We start from the raw sequence: 20,853 nt of genomic DNA, 5'->3' as shown, positions 1-20,853 counted from the left end.
CCCAGGCTGGAGTGCAGTGGCGCCATCTCTGCTCACTGCAAGCTCCGACTCCCGGGTTCCGCCATTCTCCTGCCTCAGCCTCCCAAGTAGCTGGGACTACAGGCACCCGCCACCACGCCTGGCTAGTTTTTTTTTTTTTTTTGTATTTTTTTTAGTAGAGACGGGGTTTCACCGTGTTAGCCAAGATGGTCTCGATCTCCTGACGGGGTTTCACCATGTTGGTCAGGCTGGTCTCGAATTCCTGACCTCGTGATCCGCCCACCTCAGCCTCCCAAAGTGCTGGAATTACAGACCAGCCACCGCTACTGGCCTACAGTTAACTTTTAACCATACAGAAATATTTCTAGCCCAGTCAAGTGAGAACAATCTCTAGTATAGTGATTTAATCGTCATATAATTTTCTCTTTGGGAATTGTGAAGTCATTCCTGATTTTCTTTCTCCTTTGTGTCTCAATTCAGTTAGTCACCTTATCCTAGCAGTTTTCCCTTTGAGAATCTGTCTCTTCCTTTTCAATGTCCAGGTTCTCATGTCTTCCTACTTAAACTGTAATTACTTTCTCTTGAATCTTCTTGCTTGTGATGTTCTCTCCTCCAATATAAATGACACACATTACCATACAACCTTCCTGAAACACAGCTTTTACTCCAGCACTCACTACTCAAAACATTTCGGCAATGTCTTCTTGCCTACAAATCCTAGCTTGTCAGATAAGGTTTTCCATAATCTTATCTCAACTTCCATTTCCAAACTCATTTCTCACCGTTTTCCAACATTATCCTCCAAATAAGGTTTGCACAAAACTTTGAGGGTTAGGGAAAGAATGTCCTGTTTCCAGTCTGGAGTTGGCTGGTAGATAAATGTGGGACTCCAGATGACTAATTTTAATATCCTGATCTCAGTTTTTCATGTCTGCAAAAAATAGGGGGAAGGCCTAAATCAAGTGCTGACCATAAACTGAATTTGGTGAGAAAACATGTTGGTTTGGCATGCATGGCGCTTTATAAGAATACTGATTTCTAGTACTTTAAGGATAATATAGGCTTTTTTATTGCCATAGGCCCCTACACTCTCTATTGTGCTTCCCCAGGCAAACTTCACTCTGATATGATGTCAACCAGGCCCCTGAAAGCAACCCTACACTAAATTACTTCAATTTCCTACCAGCTCTATCATGATGCATTTCTATGAGTCACACCTGGTACCATTTGCATGCACTTTTCCCACTCTGTTTTTCTGGAATGGGTGACTCCCCTCATTCCAAAGGTAAAACAATAAAGAAAAAGGACACTGAGGACATCAAAAACAAACTTTGCTTTTGTGGCCTGTGTGCTTTTGTGGACTATGATAAAAAGTAATAAGTTCATTTGTGAAGAGTTTATGGAAGGCAATATGAGAATCCAATATTTTATTATTTCGACACAAACATCAGTTCTTATACCAGGGGCAGGTGTAGGCCAGGGTGTAGACTTCTCTTTCAGTCATTTCTCTCATAATGAAATCTGCTGTTACCACCCAGGAAATCCTTTGACCCAGAATGAGGCAGTATTTCAACCGACTTACAAATAAAATATCCTTATGTTAGGAAATGTTCTTCTTCATTGATGAGGGTGGTTGGATTTAAAAATCGTAGAGGTAGAAAACTGGAGCAATCACCTAATTGAGCAGGGAGACCCTCAGGCTGTATTGTCTTTCACCTACCCCCACTTCAAATTTGGCAGTTTTCTCTGTGTACTAGATAACCCAGAGTTATTAAACTCTTCTCTGTATTGTTTGTTTGAGGGCTATTGATCTTCTGCTCTTTTAATTATTTCTTTTTAAAGTAGCTTTCAAAGCATTCTTTGAAGTTGGAGGCCAAAGTTCACTTCCACTGTGAGGAGTTGAATTAAATTGGATTTTTCTTTTTTTTTCTCAGACTTGGTTGGTAATTGAAGATATATCTTAGAGGCTGAACTACAGTCTGGAATATCTGACAGTTCAGGGATGTTGACTTTCACTTGCTCCCTCTCAGCTTGTCCTTTGTCCTCTCACTGGATTTGTAGCACATAATAGCAGTCACTGAATTAACTTCCGGGGATATTTTTTAATGGAAAGAATTTATTCGTTAAAAGAATTCTGCCAGCAGTTTACTCTTTTGCTTTATTTAATTGTGAAAATTTAAGTCAGTCTTGATCTGGAAATCGAAGCCTTAGGCAATTGCTGCTTATCACACACCAGATAACCTTTCTTGTCTTATGAGCTCTTCCTGAATGTACAATTGAGGCAATTGAGATAAACTGAAGTAGCTTTGATGGGTGTTTCCAGATCTAATCTGGAAGGAGGGTTATTCTTCTCAAAGTACTTTTGAAAAGCATTTGTTCTCCATGTCACAAAATACACTTAAACAAAATTAAGAGCAATGAAGGAGGGACATCTATTTCTCCCTGGTTTGAGGTGAGGGGATTTTTTCGTATGTTTTCCATCCCCTAGATCATGCTCTGGTCCTTTTATGACTAGTCACTTACAAGAGATTGGGTGTTGTTAATGATCTATAGAAGGAAAATGTGATTTTATCTCTGCAGAGCAATGATGTCCTCTGCATGAATGGCCACCATGGTCATTACGTTGGATTGGTTTTGCTGAGTGATGGCCTCAGCACATAACCTGGCCACTTAAGTCGGGGAGAGAAGGAGACCTTTGGACATTCTCTACACAAGCTCATTTTCAGTTTACCCTCACATTTTGTTTTCTCGTCATCTCCAATTTCTGGAGTTCTCTCTAAACCCCGATCCAGCACTTGTGCTCAGAATACGATTTCTTTTTGCCTCATTATGGCTGCCACAATTATCAACCACCTGCCCCTGCACTCACACACTCATGTCAGCATTTTTACTTATCAATCTATTCACTTTCTATTCAAATTTATTTCTTCTCTCCCTCTCCTCATGCCTCTTAAACCAGTGTTTCTCATAGTATAGCCTTTAAATCATCTACAACAGAATTCCCTGTGATAATATTTTACAAATCTGGATTCTGGGCCCCATCCCTTACAACAGATTCTGTGGGAGTAGGACCCAGGAATCTGACTTTTCATGCACCTCAAGATGATTTGTTCACACACTAAAGCTTAAGGACTAAATTAAATCCTTCCCGCTTTAGCCTGTGACGTAGCTCTCTCTTCCTTTTGCTGGAGGACTCCTGATACATGTGACACACTCAGCCACCACTTTTCTTGGGGTCTTTCCTTCCTAATTCTTCACAATTTCTCACTCTTGGGAAAAAAAAAATCTTCCCAAGGTCCTGAAAGGACAACTCTAATTTATCCCTAGTAGTACTATCTACTCTCATTTTAAAAATAGGAGTCAGTGCTTGGCTGCAAATACAACTGACAGAGTTAAAGCATAAGAACATATTTTACTCAACGTATAAGAAAATTACGCTATTTTAGTTCCCCTTCCTTTGCCAACTGAGTTTGAGTGAAAGAAGATAAGTATCATGTGGGGGTCCACAGAGAGGGAAAATGAGCAGATGAATAGACCTAAAGCCACTTTTCCTAAATCAACAGTAAAATTGTGCAATATACAATATTACTGCAAGTCTGCTAATATAGATGGAAGATAGCCAAGATCTGATGTTTCCTAGAGACTAAACACTCACTGAAGCAGGAATTATGTCTAATATTATTTCGTTGGCTTTTGTGGATGCAAAAAAATACATGAGAAATGCATGGCCTCTGTTCTTACAGAATTTATAATCTATTGAAAGCTGCTTATTGAAATCAAACATTATGTATATCAAGGACTGCAGATGGCAGTTATTCAGATTGTTATACTATTACCCTTGTAAAACCTGATAGAATAAAATAGTAATAGCAAAACATAGTTATTCCACCAAATTTAAAGTGCTGTGTGAAAATGTAAAATGAGACTACCTGGTTTATTCAGTGTGATGGTTAATTTTAGATATCAACTTGACTGAATTAAGGGATATCCAGATAACAGGTGAAACATTACTCCCGGTATGTCTGTGTATTAGTCAGGGTTCTCCTGAGAAACAGAATCAATATGAGATAGATAGATAGATAGATAGATAGATAGATAGATAGACAGATGAAAGGGCGATCATTATGGGAATTGGCTAACGTAATGATGGAGGCTGAGATGTCCCACCATATGCTGTCTGCAGGCTGGAGAACCCATGAAGCCAGTGGTATAACTCAGTCTGAGTCTGAAGGTCTAAGAACCCGGAGAGCTGATGGTGTCACTCAGTCTGAGGATGAACACCCGAGAATGCCTGAGAATCTGGCAGCCTGCTGATACAAGTCCTAGAGTCCCAAAGCCAGAGACCTTCGAGTTCTTATGTCCAAGGCCAGGAGAAGATCAGTGTCCCAAACTCCAAAAGAGAAAGTAAATTCATTGTTTCTCTGCATTTTTGCTCTCCCTAGGTCCTTAAACACTTAGATAGTGCCCACCCACACTGGGTGAGGGCAGATCTTCCTTACTCAATCCACTGATTCAAATGCCAATCTCTTCCAGAAATGACCTTACAGACATTCCCAGAAATAATGCTTTACCAGTTTATCGAGTTATCCTTTAATGCAATCAATTTAACATTGCATTAAATTAAATTTATCCATCACAGCCTGAGAGGACATTTCTGGAAGAGATGAGCATTTGAATCAGCAGGCTGAGCAATGATTTGCCCTCACCAATGTGGGCAGGCATCATGTAACCCATTGAGGCCCCTGATGGACCCTGATGGAGTGACACTATCATCTCTCCTGATTTTCAGATCTTCAGATACAGACCAAATTATTCCACTGGCCTCCCTGTTTCTCCAGCTTACAGACGGCATATTGTAGGAATTCTCAGTCTCTATAATCATGTGATTCCTATAATAAGTCTTATCCCTCTATCTATCTATCTCTTTATATATATATATATCTTGATATATAGATGTATATATAGAGATGTAAATACTGAGAGACAGAGAGAGGTGTATTTTATTGGTTCCATTTATCTGGAGAACCCTGACTAATGCATTTAGATTCTATTTTGATGCTGTTGGAAAAAAATATATAGAATTAAGTCAACTTAAAGTCATCAATTGAAATGACAGTATTATTCATTATCATAAAAAATAGTAAATAAACTAAATTTCCAACAAAGATTATTGATTAAATACATTTAATGATATGATGGAAAGTTATGCAAGCTTTAAAAAGTATATTTTGGGTAATTAATGACATGGAAGAAATGCTGACAATATCATTCTGTTAAGTGAGAAAAACAAGAAGAAATAAAAAAATACATATATGTATGTGTGTATATATTTTACAGTAAAAGAGTAAATGGAAATAAAAGTCACAGTGGTTATTCTGGATAGTCAGTGACAGGTTCTTCTTTATCTTTCAATCTTTTTCCAATATTAATACTGAATGTTAGTTATCTATATAATCAGTTATAAGAATATGCTTCCCTGTAATCCCAGCACTTTGGGAGGCCGAGACGGGCGGATCACGAGGTCAGGAGATCGAGACCATCCTGGCTAACACGGTGAAACCCCGTCTCTACTAAAATATACAAAAAATTAGCCGGCGAGATGGCGGGCGCCTGTAGTCCCAGCTACTCGGAGGCTGAGGCGAGAGAATGGCGTAAACCGGGAGGCGGAGCTTGCAGTGAGCTGAGATCCGGCCACGGCACTCCAGCCTGGGCGACAGAGCGAGACTCCGTCTCAAAAAAAAAAAAAAAAAAAAAAAAAGAATATGCTTTCAAAGGTGGCTTTACATATCAACAATTCTATGGTCTTGAAAAAGGAAAATTTTACCTCCAAATGACGTCCTTTTTTTTTCTTCAAATAATGTATTTTAATCCACAAAAAATTCTACTCAGAGGATATACATGAAAAAGGTACACATTCATTCTTTTACCTTCTCTTACTCTTGGGCAACGCAGTTGACTTCCTTGAATGTCATGTTGTTCTACCTTGTTCCAAGTGAGGTACTTACAAGAATCTGATGGAAGTTTAAAACAAGAGAAAAGAGAAATACTTTATCATCTGGCAATATGTAGTTCATTTACTTCCGTGTGTAAAAGTAGTGTAAATCCATGCCAAACACCTAGCCAAATTGAACTCCAAATATCTAATGGTGTGCTTGCTCATGGAAATCATCTTATCAAATCTAAATTATGTGTTTTTATTCAACTTTGCATCCTCAATACCTGCAACTGATTTACATTTGATGGTAAATGACAGCATGAATAAATATATGTACCCAATGCATGATCCCTTTTAGCCCAATTTATATAAATCATTCTTTAATATTTTTGAATATCCCATGAGCAGTCTCATTCCATTTATAACAGTTCTAATTGTTAAGATGTCTTCATTACATGGACTCTGTTTATTATATAATCCCTCTAACTTGCTCCAATTGTACGAGTTATGTCTTTTTAAGGCTACACAGAGAATCCCTCCACATATGATTACTGTTTTAAATGTTTAATAATAGTTGTCATTCTCTTCCTAAAGTCATTCAATTATTACTGATAGATAATCGTCTGTAAATTAGTAAATGTTTTGGTGGTTATTCTTGGAAAAAGTTTCAACTTATTGACATTGCTCTCAAAATGTGTTGTTCAAACTGAATGAAATATTTTAGGTATAGCCATCTTGTTCTGGACAGTATGTTACTGACTAGAACATGTGCCAAGATCATATTTGGGGCAATTTTAATTGTTTACTAACATTGAGGTTGTAATCAATCAAAATTCCAGTGTTTTATATAACTTGTGATTATTTCAAGGTTAACACAAACAAAAGGCATATTACTTGAAAAGAATATTATGTTAAATATTTACACCATAGATTCATTCTTCTGTTAGCCAAAGTTAAACACGTGTACAAACAAACTCAGAACATTTAGTTTAAAAAATGTTAACCAAATACTCTGTTCTTTAGAACAGAATTTGGCAAGTGCTGCCCCAAAATATGTTGAGAAGAGCTGGCTTTTTAAGAATAATTTAACTTTAATGTTTTAGCCGCATTACTTACTCACTGAATGACCTTGGCCTTGCTCCAACAAATATCCCAATATCTTCATTTTAAAAATAGAACCAGTAACAAAAGCTGTCTAGCTTCGTATCAGTAACACTAAAAAGTTAACTTATGCTTGAGCAATTCTTGGAGATATTCTGAGGATTTGCTAACGTGCTTTCAAGGAATGAACTCATCCTTTTGTACTATTCTTTTCGGAAAAAAATAAACACAAAACATTTTAGATGATTAAGGAATATAGTCCAACTTATTTGGGGGCAGCACTTGCCAAATTCTGTTCTAAAAACAGAGTATTTGTTCCAAATACTTAACATTTTTTAAACTAAATATTCTGAGTTTGTTTGTACACTTGTTTATTCCTTATCTTTTCTATTATCTTTTTTACTCTTAGCTGTTCGGCTTATATAATTATGGAAGCCTCTTTCCCAACACCTTATGTACATTTGGAATTTTTCTTTTCTTGCTGCTATTATAGAATAAAAATTTCTTGGAAGTTAAGTTCCCTAGGACTGCCATACCCATTGACTCTGTTCTATTTTATGAGGCTTGTGCTGGGAAAAGAAAAATTGTTCTAAGCTAAAGTTGTATTTGAGAGGAAAGTTTTCATTTTTCACCAGATATCTACTTTTATACAAAAACCTGTTTATTTTTTAAGGAGCTAAGTGGTTGACTTTGGAACTTCTGACATTGTAGGAAAATGAGCTGCTGCATGTTTTTATTTATTGCTGTGTAAGGTTGTCAGAGTGGTGCAGCTGTGTGACAGTTGTTTCTTCCTAAAGGAAGAACGAATATTTGTGTCTTGCCCTGCAATTTTTCTTTATTTAAATTCTGATGGGCCAATTGATTAATGTATTCTTCAATAAATATTTTTTGATGCTAGCATGCTTCATCACATTTTATTCAAAAATATATATTTTACCACATTATATGTCAGGCACTCCTTTAAACACCGGGGATACAAAATTGAATAAAACATGATAATTGTGCTTGAAAAACTAATTATCTGTAATTTGGTAGGTAGACATTTGAATAACTCACCTTAAGCCAGTGGGATGCCTGGAATAATTATGTATGAAGGGAAGGGGGAAGAAGCATGTATGGTTCCAGTTAGATGGCTTAGAGAGAATGTCTTAGAAGTGGTGAGTTTGGCAGAAAAGAAAAATCTATCTTGCAGACAAAGGAAATTCCAAAAAGAAAGGAAAGTAAATCTCAGACTAGAGACAGAATTTGCACTCAGCAGAAGAAAGGAAGGAGGGCCGTTTTGGTTTTAACGGTCATTATCTTTTCTACTCATCTTCTCCTCCTTTTTGATCTTCCTTTCTCCAATCCAGCTTCTTTCTTTTTTACTCTTTGAATTGGGACTGAGAGTGTTAACCTTTCATTTCTCCTCTCACAATTACAAGGGTAGGGGTAAACAGCTAATACACTTATTTTAAAACGTTGAATATCAAATAAAATATGTTCTATAAACTTATCATCAGGTAAAGAGTTAATTAAAAAATTTACCAAGGATGATATTCCAGAATCCAAACGTGGGTGGAATGTTCTTTTCCTTGATGGAGCTGACCCAGTGTGGGTCTCACTTGGAGCAGAGTAGTATGATGAATTAGATGGACAAATCTCTTGACTACTTGTGTTTTGACCTGAGGAGCTGAATAAAATAAAAAGCTTACAGTGTTCATATATATATCTGTTTTATAGTTTTTTAATGTAAATATCCTTGTTTAAAATGACAACAGGCCAGGTGCAGTGGCTCACACCTGTAATCCCAGCACTTTAGGAGGCCGAGGCGGCCGGGGGAGGGGAATCACTGGAGGTAAGAAGTTCGACACCAGCCTGGCCAACATGGTGAAACCCTGTCTCTACTAAAAACACAAAAATTTGCTGGGTGTGGTGGTGGGTGTGCCTGTAATCACAGCTACTTGGGAGGCTGAGGCAGGAGAATTGCTTGAATCCGAAAGGCGGAGGTTGCAGTGAGCCGAGATAGTGCCACTGCATGCCAGGCTGGGCAACAGAGACTCCGTCTAAAAAACAAACAAAGAAACAGAAAACAAACAAACAAAAAACACAACAAACAACAAATTATAAGCATAACGTTTTCCCCTACAAGAAAGATAATACCGTAGATTTTAGAAGGATTTTTACCTCTTTTCATAGTTCTAAGCAAATTTTTATGGCTAATGGTCTCTTAAGACAAATTCCCCTGAAAGGTAAGGGTGTCTACATAGACTGTGTGTCTTAGAAAAAGGCATCTAATAGTATACATGACAACACACACACACACACACCACACACACACACACACACACACACGCTTATAAGATACCAAGGAGTACAGCCCTCATGTTGATGTTGGAACATCATTCCTAGTAGAGCTACAGCTGCAGATCTGGCACGTATAGCCATTCTTAAAATCTCTGCATGATTCTGGAACTTAAATTTTCCTGAGATTTTCCCCAAGCCTATTATATTTCCTCAGATTAGTGGCAAACGACTTAAAAAGTCAGATTCTTTAATCAATTTTACTCACTTTGGAATGCCACTCAACCCTTTCACCTTACAACAGTCCAATTCTCCTTGTATTCCTATATTTATACCACTGAGATATAAAATATATTTTATACTAATTCTCTGGTTTATTATTCATTGTTATTCTTATACTTTTCCCTTTCTCCTTAGAAAGAGTGATGTTTCTCTTTCTGTAATTGATGCTGTATATTATGTTAAGCCAATAATTTTAAATTTTAATCTAAATATTTTTTGTGTGTGAAGTAAAACTAGAAATCACATCTTTCTATAGTTACGGTCTCTTTTTTTCTCTTGGTAGATTATTTTCTGTCACCAAGAATCTTAAGAGAAAGTATTCTCTATTTCTAGCACATTTATTATGACTCTAATAGCAATTTCGCTGATAGGAAACCACACACCTCTTGTTTATTAAGGTTGCCTTCATGAAGTACAATGTAGAAACATCTTTCATTTTTCACTTATTAACTGAGCTAGTACAGTAGAAGAGCACAGCGATTATGTTCTAAAATGGCATCGTTCTTTAAAAAGCTTCATATTCTAAAAATATCATTACTGTGCCATTAAAGTGTTTTTTTTTTTTTTTTTGAGACGGAGTCTTACTCTGTCACCCAGGCTGGAGTGCAGTGGCGCGATCTTGGCTCACTGCAAGCTCCGCCTCCCGGGTTCACGCCATTCTCCTGCCTCAGCCTCCCTGTAGCTGGGACTATAGGCGCCCGCCACCACGCCCGGCTAGTTTTTTTTTTTTTTTGTATTTTAGTAGAGACGGGGTTTCACTGTGTTAGCCAGGATGGTCTCGATTTCCTGACCTCCTGATCCACCTGTCTCGGCCTCCCAATTAAATTTTCTCAAGTGACCTATGATCAAGAAGAAAATTGTTTCTGTATCTGCCACTAAATTCAAAAGTCAATCATTTGGTCTTAATTATGTAAAACAATCATAACATATATGCATCTCATTTCTTTCTCACTTGAGCAATTATTTAACAGTTTGGATATTGCTTCTTGAAATTATCAAAAAGCATCGTGTTATAAAAACAAATTAACAAACATTAGAGAAACAAACTCAAAATTTCTGAATCTTATTATTCCTAAAGCAGATAAATCCTGCCATCTAAAACTGGAGTTTTAGCCGGTAATTATGAGAGAAAATTGAGGGGAAATAGAATAATATATCAGAGGATTAACAGGAGTGAAAGTTTAGCTGACTTTTGGGTTCTTTTGTCTTTACTGAAATATGCTAGCCATTTTCTGCCAAAATAAAATATGAAAAATAAGGACAATGAATATGGGTAAATCCTTCTTCAGTGACTTTTGTCTTGTGATGACAAACTCCAACGATGGTTACACAATGAGGGGTTGAGTTAATAGAATAACCTGGAAGTCTCCCTCTAAAGTATGAGACATGGTTTTATCTTGCTTATATAATCTCCTTAAAGTAGGACACAAGGAAAATAAAATTCACATAATTACAAGATTTGATAAAAAAGATCCAGTTGATTGGGTTTTTATTATACCGTCTTGTGTAGTTTTGCAAGACTAAGCTTAACAACCTCAAGTTGAAATTAAGTTTAAAAGTATAAGTGAAAATTATCTCATCATCTTAGTTTACTTTCATCATCATAGATTTCTTTCTGGTTTAAACTAAAACTCTTTATGGCATTATCCCGGTAATGACCAGGCATTTATTAATAATAGAAGGCAATTAAAACTTTAGTAATACAAATAAGTAGGCAGCTAACACCCTTACCATCTTTCTCTCCCTGTCTCTCCCTCTCCTTCCTTCCCTCTCTCCCTCTCTCTCTTTCTTCTCTCTCTCAATGCATTTCATTTTTTTCAGAATGGACTGAAAAATGAATTGAAGAATGGTTGTGTTTCAGCTAAGAAAATTCCAATCAATAGACGACTAGTCTGACTGTCTTTGAGTGTGAAATCTGCTTGTAGGCCCCAAAGTCTGGATCCTTTCCTTACATTCTTATATTACTCCACGCACCACACCAGGGTACAGTGATAAAGGGCAGTGTGCTGGAAGGAGCTTGTGTTAAAAAACTCTGGGACATTCTCAGAATCTTAGTTCTGTCACTTCTATTATAAATTCCATATGGAATTTTTCTTCAGTCTGCTCCTTTGGAGAAATCTCAGCAAAACGAGATCATTTCTGATCATTTAGTTTTAAAAATAAAATAAAAAATAGGGTACATTCCAGGTTGTATAACTCAAACTTCTCCATCTACAACTGCCTTAATGTGCACATCATTGAAGTCAAAACCGCAAGACCGGCAAGTCCTAGGAATTTGAAAAACAGTGACTGCTATGACCCTGGTCAAGGCACTTAGCATAATCTCTGACCCTCAGTTCTGTATCTTTAATATTCAGAGATAATGTGGACTGTGTCTCAGGGATGGGTGTTTTGTTTTGTAATATTACTGTTATAATGACAAGTGTTGCTATTACTAAAATTATACTTCTACAGTTTACATTTATTGACATTTGATATGTGGTAGGCACTATACTAAGTTATTTACATGACTTAACTCATTTAATCATTCCAATCACCTAGTGAAACATTATTTTACTTTAAAGATGAGGAAATTTAGGCACAGAGAGACGGGGTAACTTGCTCGAGTTACGTTAGTAAATGACCAGAGATCTTAACCACTAGAATTCATACAAGATGCAGATAACTACTGTCATTCCTTAAATAACTGAAGAGATCTATCAGTATTAGGGTGCAGTTGTTATTAAGAAAAATCATTAATATTGATTTTTCTTATTTTAATTACTTCACTTAAACACATATAAATAATTGTACTAGTTAATAGAACATATAAATTCAAGCAGTTATTATTTACTGAAAACAAAAGTTAAGCCCTCAGTAGTAGAACTTATGAGAACGCCATTCCAGATAACATCAAACTGTTTTTTAAATGCTCCCACCTCCCCTCTCCAAAGGAAAATAAAACCAGACAAATGAAGTTTAGTTAGTATATTGGTTTACTCATTTTTAATCTTTCTGCATGCAGTGAACAAACAGCTATCATAAATTACAAATCTAAACCTTTATGAAAGAGGAATTAATTTTATTAATGTTCCAATATAAAGCTGCCATGCAGAAGGTGCCATGGCTGAAACTGTACAGCATTTGCCAGCCATGATTTATAGTGTCTTTAAAACAGCTGGCGTTATCTGAATTGGCCATCTAGTCTTGGTTGAAAAAAGATGTAGAATGGCTAACAAAAAGGATCAGGTGAGCTGAGACTGCTGGATGAACAACGATAATATAACATCAATTCATAAGCCCTTTCATCAGAAGATTGCAATGTTATTTACAATCACAAATTTATAAGCCTCATAAATTGTCTGCAGCAACAGTTGCTATCTGTTTAATTAAAATGTCAAGTTGGTGATTATGTAACTTTGTAAGGCGAGTGAAGGAGGAAGTGATAGATGGCCCACTTTCTAAGGTGAAGTTGAGCTCTTAAGTTGCATAAAGATATGTTGAGCACACATCATACACAGGTCATGGGCTCCTTTAAGACATGTAGGGTTGTCAAAATAGTATAGCATATGACTCAGTTTCTAAATGTTCCATTTATATTCATTGCTTCAACATGAGGGCTTTGTATTTAGGAAGGAAGGAAGGAAAGCATGTTCAACTTTATTTTTCAATTAGCAAAGGGCACACTTTCGAATCTCTCAGCCTCCTTCTCCTTCCAAAAAATATTGAGCTAGAATCTCAAATTCAGTGGAATCACGCCAAAGCCAGGTACTTCTGAGGCATGGGCTAGAACAGAATTACTATGAACTCTATAGCATTAAATTTGGATGAAAGGAAATATGAATTCAGCCTCTCTGATTTCTTAGACCATTTTATTTTTATATTTAAAACCCAGAATTTCTGTCCTCTCTATGCTTGTATTCTGTTTGTAAAATGGGTCATGATTGTACTCTTTACATGCCAGACATGGTGATGGGATAACTGAAAGTACTCTCAGAGCTATCACAAAGTCAGGAAGAAATTTGATATTATAAGTTGTTGATTTCTTTTTTTTTTTTATTATACTTTAAGTTCTAGGGTACATGTGCATAACGTTTATATCATGTATAACTCCCCAATACAATCCCTCCCTCCTCCCCCCTCCCCATGATAGGCCCCAGTGTGTGATGTTCCCCTTCCCGAGTCCAAGTGATCTCATTGTTCAGTTCCCACCTATGAGTGAGAACATGCGGTGTTTGGTTTTCTGTTCTTGTGATAGTTTGCTAAGAATGATGGTTTCCAGCTGCATCCATGTCCCTACAAAGGACGCAAACTCATCCTTTTTATGGCTGCATAGTATTCCATGGTGTATATGTGCCACATTTTCTTAATCCAGTCTGTCACAGATGGACATTTGGGTTGATTCCAAGTCTTTGCTATTGTGAATAGTGCTGCAATAAACATACGTGTGCATGTGTCTTTGTAGTAGAGTAATTTATAATCCTTTGGGTATACACCCAGTAGTGGGATGGCTGGGTCATATGGTACCTCTAGTTCTAGATCCTTGAGGAATCGCCATACTGTTTTCCATAATGGTTGAACTAGTTTACAATCCCACCAACAGTGTAAAAGTGTTCCTATTTCTCCACATCCTCTCCAACACCTGTTGTTTCCTGACTTCTTAATGATTGCCATTCTAACTGGTGTGAGATGGTATCTCATTGTGTTTTGATTTGCATTTCTCTGATGGCCAGTGATGATGAGCATTTTTTCATGTGTCTGTTGGCTGTATGGATGTCTTCTTTTGAGAAATGTCTGTTCATATCCTTTCCCCACTTTTTGATGGGGTTGTTTGTTTTTTTCTTGTATATTTGTTTGAGTTCTTTGTAGATTCTGGATATTAGCCCTTTGTCAGATGAGTAGGTTGCAAAAATTTTCTCCCATTCTGTAGGTTGCCTGTTCACTCTGATGGTAGTTTCTTTTGCGGTGCAAAAGCTCTTTAGTTTAATTAGATCCCATATGTCGATTTTTGCTTTTGCTGCCGTTGCTTTTGGTGTTTTAGACATGAAGTCCTTGCCCAAGCCTATGTCCTGAATGGTACTACCTAGATTTTCTTCTAGCGTTTCTATGGTATTAGGTCTAACATTTAAGTCTCTAATCCATCTTGAATTAATTTTCGTATAAGGGGTAAGGAAAGGATCCAGTTTCAGCTTTCTACTTATGGCTAGCCAATTTTCCCAGCACCATTTATTAAATAGGGAATCCTTTCCCCATTTCTTGTTTCTCTCAGGTTTGTCAAAGATCAGATGGCTGTAGATGTGTGGTATTATTTCTGAGGACTCTGTTCTGTTCCATTGGTCTATATCTCTGTTGTGGTACCAGTACCATGCTGTTTTGGTTACTGTAGCCTTGTAGTATAGTTTGAAGTCAGGTAGCGTGACGCCTCCAGCTTTGTCCTTTTGACTTAGGATTGTCTTGGCAATGCGGGCTCTTTTTTGGTTCCATATGAACTTTAAAGCAGTTTTTTCCAATTCTGTGAAGAAAGTCATTGGTAGCTTGATGGGGATGGCATTGAATCTATAAATCACCTTGGGCAGTATGGCCATTTTCACGATATTGATTCTTCCTATCCATGAGCATGGTATGTTCTTCCATTTGTTTGTGTCCTCTTTGATTTCACTGAGCAGTGGTTTGTAGTTCTCCTTGAAGAGGTCCTTTACATCTCTTGTAAGCTGGATTCCTAGGTATTTTATTCTCTTGAAGCAATTGTGAATGGAAGTTCATTCCTGATTTGGCTCTCTGCTTGTCTGTTACTGGTGTATAAGAATGCTTGTGATTTTTGCACATTAATTTTGTATCCTGAGACTTTGCTGAAGTTGCTTATCAGCTTAAGGAGATTTTGGGCTGAGACGATGGGGTTTTCTAATATACCATCATGTCATCTGCAAAGAGGGACAATTTGACTTCTTCTTTTCCTAACTGGATACCCTTGATTTCTTTCTCTTGCCTGATTGCCCTGGCCAGAACTTCCAACACTATGTTGAATAGGAGTGGTGAGAGAGGGCATCCCTGTCTTGTGCCAGTTTTCAAAGGGAATTTTTCCAGTTTGTGCCCATTCAGTATGATATTGACTGTGGGTTTGTCATAAATAGCTCTTATGATTTTGAGGTACGTTCCATCAATACCGAATTTATTGAGCGTTTTTAGCATAAAGGGCTGTTGAATTTTGTCAAAAGCCTTTTCTGCATCTATTGAGATAATCATGTGGTTCTTGTCTTTGGTTCTGTTTATATGCTGGATTACGTTTATTGATTTGTGAATGTTGAACCAGCCTTGCATCCCAGGGATGAAGCCCACTTGATCATGGTGGATAAGCTTTTTGATGTGCTGCTGAATCCGGTTTGCCAGTATTTTATTGAGAATTTTTGCATCGATGTTCATCAGGGATATTGGTCTAAAATTCCCTTTTTTTGTTGTGTCTCTGCCAGGCTTTGGTATCGGGATGATGTTGGCCTCATAAAATGAGTTAGGGAGGATTCCCTCTTTTTCTATTGATTGGAATAGTTTCAGAAGGAATGGTACCAGCTCCTCCTTGTACCTCTGGTAGAATTCAGCTGTGAATCCATCTGGTCCTGGACTTTTTTTGGTGGGTAGGCTATTAATTGTTGCCTCAATTTCAGAGCCTGCTATTGGTCTATTCAGGGATTCAACTTCTTCCTGGTTTAGTCTTGGGAGAGTGTAAGTGTCCAGGAAATTATCCATTTCTTCTAGATTTTCTAGTTGATTTGCATAGAGGCATTTATAGTATTCTCTGATGGTTGTTTGTATTTCTGTGGGGTCGGTGGTGATATCCCCTTTATCATTTTTTATGGCGTCTATTTGATTCCTCTCTCTTTTCTTCTTTATTAGTCTAGCTAGCGGTTTGTCAATTTTGTTGATCTTTTCAAAAAACCAACTCCTGGATTCATTGATTTTTTGGAGGGTTTTTTGTGTCTCTATCTCCTTCAGTTCTGCTCTGATCTTAGTTATTTCTTGCCTTCTGCTAGCTTTTGAATGTGTTTGCTCTTGCCTCTCTAGTTCTTTTAATTATGATATTAGAGTGTCAATTTTAGATCTTTCCAGCTTTCTCTTGTGGGCATTTAGTGCTATAAATTTCCCTCTACACACTGCTTTAAATGTGTCCCAGAGATTCTGGTATGTTGTATCTTTGTTCTCATTGGTTTCAAAGAACATCTTTATTTCTGCTTTCATTTCGTTATGTACCCAGTAGTCATTCAGGAGCAGGTTACTCAGTTTCCATGTAGTTGAATGGTTTTGATTGAGTTTCTTCGTCCTGAGTTCTAGTTTGATTGCACTGTGGTCTGAGAGACAGTTTGTTATAATTTCTGTTCTTTTACATTTGCTGAGGAGTGCTTTACTTCCAATTATGTGGTCAATTTTGGAATAAGTGCGATGTGGTGCTGAGAAGAATGTATATTCTGTTGATTTGGGGTGGAGAGTTCTACAGATGTCTATTAGGTCCGCTTGGTGCAGAGATGAGTTCAATTCCTGGATATCCTTGTTACTTTCTGTCTCGTTGATCTGTCTAATGTTGACAGTGGAGTGTTGAAGTCTCCCATTATTATTGTATGGGAGTCTAGGTCTCTTTGTAAGTCTCTAAGGACTTGCATTATGAATCTCGGTGCTCCTATATTGCGTGCATATATATTTAGGAGAGTTAACTCTTCCTGTTGAATTGATCCCTTTACCATTATGTAATGGCCTTCTTTGTCTCTTTTGATCTTTGATGGTTTAAAGTCTGTTTTATCAGAGACTAGGATTGCAACCCCTGCTTTTTTTTGTTCTCCATTTGCTTGGTAGATCTTCCTCCATCCCTTTATTTTGAGCCTATGTATGTCTCTGCATGTGAGATGGGTCTCCTGAATACAGCAGACTGATGGGTCTTGACGCTTTATCCAGTTTGCCAGTCTGTGTCTTTTAATTGGAGCATTTAGTCCATTTACATTTAAGGATAATATTGTTATGTGTGAACTTGATCCTGACATTATGATATTAACTGGTTATTTTGCTCGTTAGTTGATGCAGTTTCTTCCTAGCCTCGATGGTCTTTACATTTTGGCATGTTTTTGCAATGGCTGGTACCGGTTGTTCCTTTCCATGTTTAGGGCTTCTTTCAGGGTCTCTTGTAAGGCAGGCCTGGTGGTGACAAAATCTCTAAGCATTTGCTTATCTGTAAAGGATTTTATTTCTCCTTCACTGATGAAACTTAGTTTGGCTGGATATGAAATTCTGGGTTTAAAATTCTTTTCTTTAAGAACGTTGAATATTGGCCCCCACTCTCTTCTGGCTTGTAGAGTTTCTGCCGAGAGGTCTGCTGTTAGTCTGATGGGCTTCCCTTTGTGGGTAACCCGACCTTTCTCTCTGGCTGCCCTTAAGATTTTTTCCTTTATTTCAACTTTGGTGAATCTGACAATTATGTGTCTTGGAGTTGCTCTTCTGGAGGAGTATCTTTGTGGTGTTCTCTGTATTTCCTGAATTTGAATGTTGGCCTGCCCTACTAGGTTGGGGAAGTTCTCCTGGATGATATCCTGCAGAGTGTTTTCCAACTTGGTTCCATTTTCGCCCTCACTTTCAGGCACCCCAATCAGACATAGATTTGGTCTTTTTACATAATCCCATACTTCTTACAGGCTTTGTTCATTTCTTCTTCTTCTTTTTTCTTTTGGTTTCTCTTCTCGCTTCATTTCATTCATTTGATCCTCAATTGATGATATTCTTTCTTCCAGTTGATCGAGTCGGTTACTGAAGCTTGTGCATTTGTCACGTATTTCTCGTGTCATGGTTTTCATCTCTGTCATTTCGTTTATGACCTACTCTGCATTAATTAGTCTAGCTGTCAATTCTTCCACTTTTTTTTCAAGATTTTTAGTTTCTTTGCGCTGGGTACATAATTCCTCCTTTAGCTCTGAGAAGTTTGATGGACTGAAGCCTTCTTCTCTCATCTCGTCAAAGTCATTCTCTGACCAGCTTTGATACGTTGCTGGCGATGAGCTGCGCTCCTTTGCAGGGGGAGATGCGCTCTTATTTTTTGAATTTCCAGCTTTTCTGCCCTGCTTTTTCCCCATCTTTGTGGTTTTATCTGTCTCTGGTCTTTTATGATGGTGACGTACTGATGGGGTTTTGGTATAAGTGTCCTTCCTGTTTGATAGTTTTCCTTCTGACAGTCAGGACCCTCAGCTATAGGTCTGTTGGAGATTGCTTGAGGTCCACTCCAGACCCTGTTTGCCTGGGTATCAGCAGCAGAGTTTGCAGAAGATAGAATATTGCTGAACAGCGAGTGTACCTGTCTGATTCTTACTTTGGAAGCTTCCTCTCAGGGGTGTACTCCACCCTGTGAGGTGTGGGGTGTCAGACTGCCCCTAGTGGGGGATGTCTCCCAGTTAGGCTACTCAGGGGTCAGGGACCCACTTGAGCAGGCAGTCTGTCCCTTCTCAGATCTCAACCTCCGTGTTGGGAGATCCACTGCTCTCTTCAAAGCTGTCAGACAGAGTCGTTTGCGTCTGCAGAGGTTCTGCTGCTTTTTTGTTGTTGTTATTTAACTGTGCCCTGTCCCCAGAGGTGGAGTCTACAGAGACAGGCAGGTTTCCTTGAGCTGCTGTGAGCTCCACCCAGTTCGAGCTTCCCAGTGGCTTTGTTTACCTACTTAAGCCTCAGCAATGGCGGGCGCCCCTCCCCCAGCCTCGCTGATGACTTGTGGTTAGATTGCAGACTGCTGTGTTAGCAATGAGGGAGGCTACGTGGCCGTGGGACCCTCCCGGCCAGGTGTGGGATATATTCTCCTGGTGTGCCCGTTTGCTTAAAGCACAGTATTGGGGTAGGAGTTACCCGATTTTCCAGGTGTTGTGTGTCTCAGTTCCCCTGGCTAGGAAAAGGGATTCCCTTCCCCCTTGCGCTTCCCAGGTGAGGCGATGCCTCGCCCTGCTTCAGCTCTCGCTGGTCGGTCTGCAGCAGCTGACCAGCACCGATTGTCCGGCACTCCCCAGTGAGATGACCCCAGTACCTTAGTTGAAAATGCAGAAATCACCGGTCTTCTGTGTCGCTCGCGCTGGGAGTTGGAGACTGGAGCTGTTCCTATTCAGCCATCTTGCTCCGCCCCTCCCACAATTCATTTCTTAATTATAGGTAGTAAATGGAAGCTATAATTAAGTTTTATACACTTTTATGAAACCACGATGTACTTAATCTTGAAAACTGAAGATGCAAATATCAGTTTTTAAAAAGTGAGAGCCAGGTTATATACTAATATAAAAAAAATTCAAGAAACCTGCAAATCCCCAATTGTATATTGTTTAATTATCAGCATGTTTGAGGAACACAGACAGCTATGAAATTTAAGAGTGAGGAAACAAATATTGGGTTTTGGCCTCTATTTAATCTAATTTGTGGCTTTAATGAGCTGGTATAAGTCGTGTTTTTATGATAGTAATTTCATTTAAACTGAAACACTGATAGATACTGCCTTTCAGCTATCTTACCTATTTTTCTCATGAAAATCACAAATGCTTTCTTGAAGAGTCCTATGTCTCTTAGATATACCATTACTAAAGGAGTAAACCCACCTCTCTCCATCACAACAATGATCACAGAAACTGCACTGCATTTGTAAGCAGGTATTAGGGGAGACAGTGGCAGCTGAGTTTGCTTCTCTTTCAAGGAACCATAATCAGTAATGCAGGCTGCATGACTTTATGTCTCTAAAGGAAATTTAATCTGGTAACACTATCTACATTTGTTTGGCTTTTTTCTCTCACTCAACTCATGACGAAGGTCACTTTTAATTTAATTTTCCTACCTTTCAGACATGTCTTGCAGGTGCAAAAAGTCCTCTTGCCTTCATAAAGCTATTTTTCTGAAGACATTTTTCACCACATACCCTGGAGGGGATATGAAAGCTGTCCACCAAGAATCTGCAACCTCTTTTGGGGGTCTTCCATGGATTCACTGTGACCAAGGAAACAAGCGGTTACCTAGCAACATGGCCCTTCAGGAGGTATTGTCACCAGTCTCTTCGAGTTCATCAAAGGAATTCCTGTGCTTCTGGATCAGCTTTAACAGGGATCATTGTTTCTAGGGAGTTGTCTAAACTGTGATATAACTGAACCTCAACTACAGAAACATAAATGTCAGCAGAGGGGATAAATGTCCATAGCATCCCTGGAAGGTTCACTGTCTTCGGTTCCATTGTTTTTTGAATTGTTTGCACTGACTTGGGTTTCTTGAAGTTATACTTGTGCAGTATATCCCCTAGTATTTGATTT

At 38.2% G+C, this 20,853-nt stretch overlaps 1 long non-coding RNA gene across 4 annotated transcripts in view; it reads right to left on the bottom strand.

Moving 5' to 3' along the window:
* The window catches only part of LOC117077058, a 29,299-nt gene extending 8,770 nt beyond the window's left edge, over window positions 1-20,529 (bottom strand). For 3 of the 4 annotated variants that reach the window (XR_004434654.1, XR_004434650.1, XR_004434665.1), the window contains exons 1-2: window positions 8,540-8,674; window positions 5,907-5,990 (exon numbers count right to left, since the gene is read on the bottom strand). This is a non-coding gene — a long non-coding RNA (uncharacterized LOC117077058). Of the gene's footprint in view, window positions 1-5,906; window positions 5,991-8,539; window positions 8,675-20,387 lie in introns of those variants that run through there. The other variant, XR_004434660.1, reaches the window with a different exon arrangement.
* Between the last annotated feature and the right edge of the window lie 324 nt (window positions 20,530-20,853).

Source organism: Trachypithecus francoisi, unplaced genomic scaffold (assembly GCF_009764315.1).
Source record: "Trachypithecus francoisi isolate TF-2019V2 unplaced genomic scaffold, Tfra_2.0 Lachesis_group0, whole genome shotgun sequence".
NCBI classification, from domain to species: Eukaryota; Metazoa; Chordata; class Mammalia; order Primates; family Cercopithecidae; genus Trachypithecus; species Trachypithecus francoisi.
Note: the sequence above shows the minus strand (reverse complement) of the source record. Positions and strands in the feature narration are given on the sequence as shown.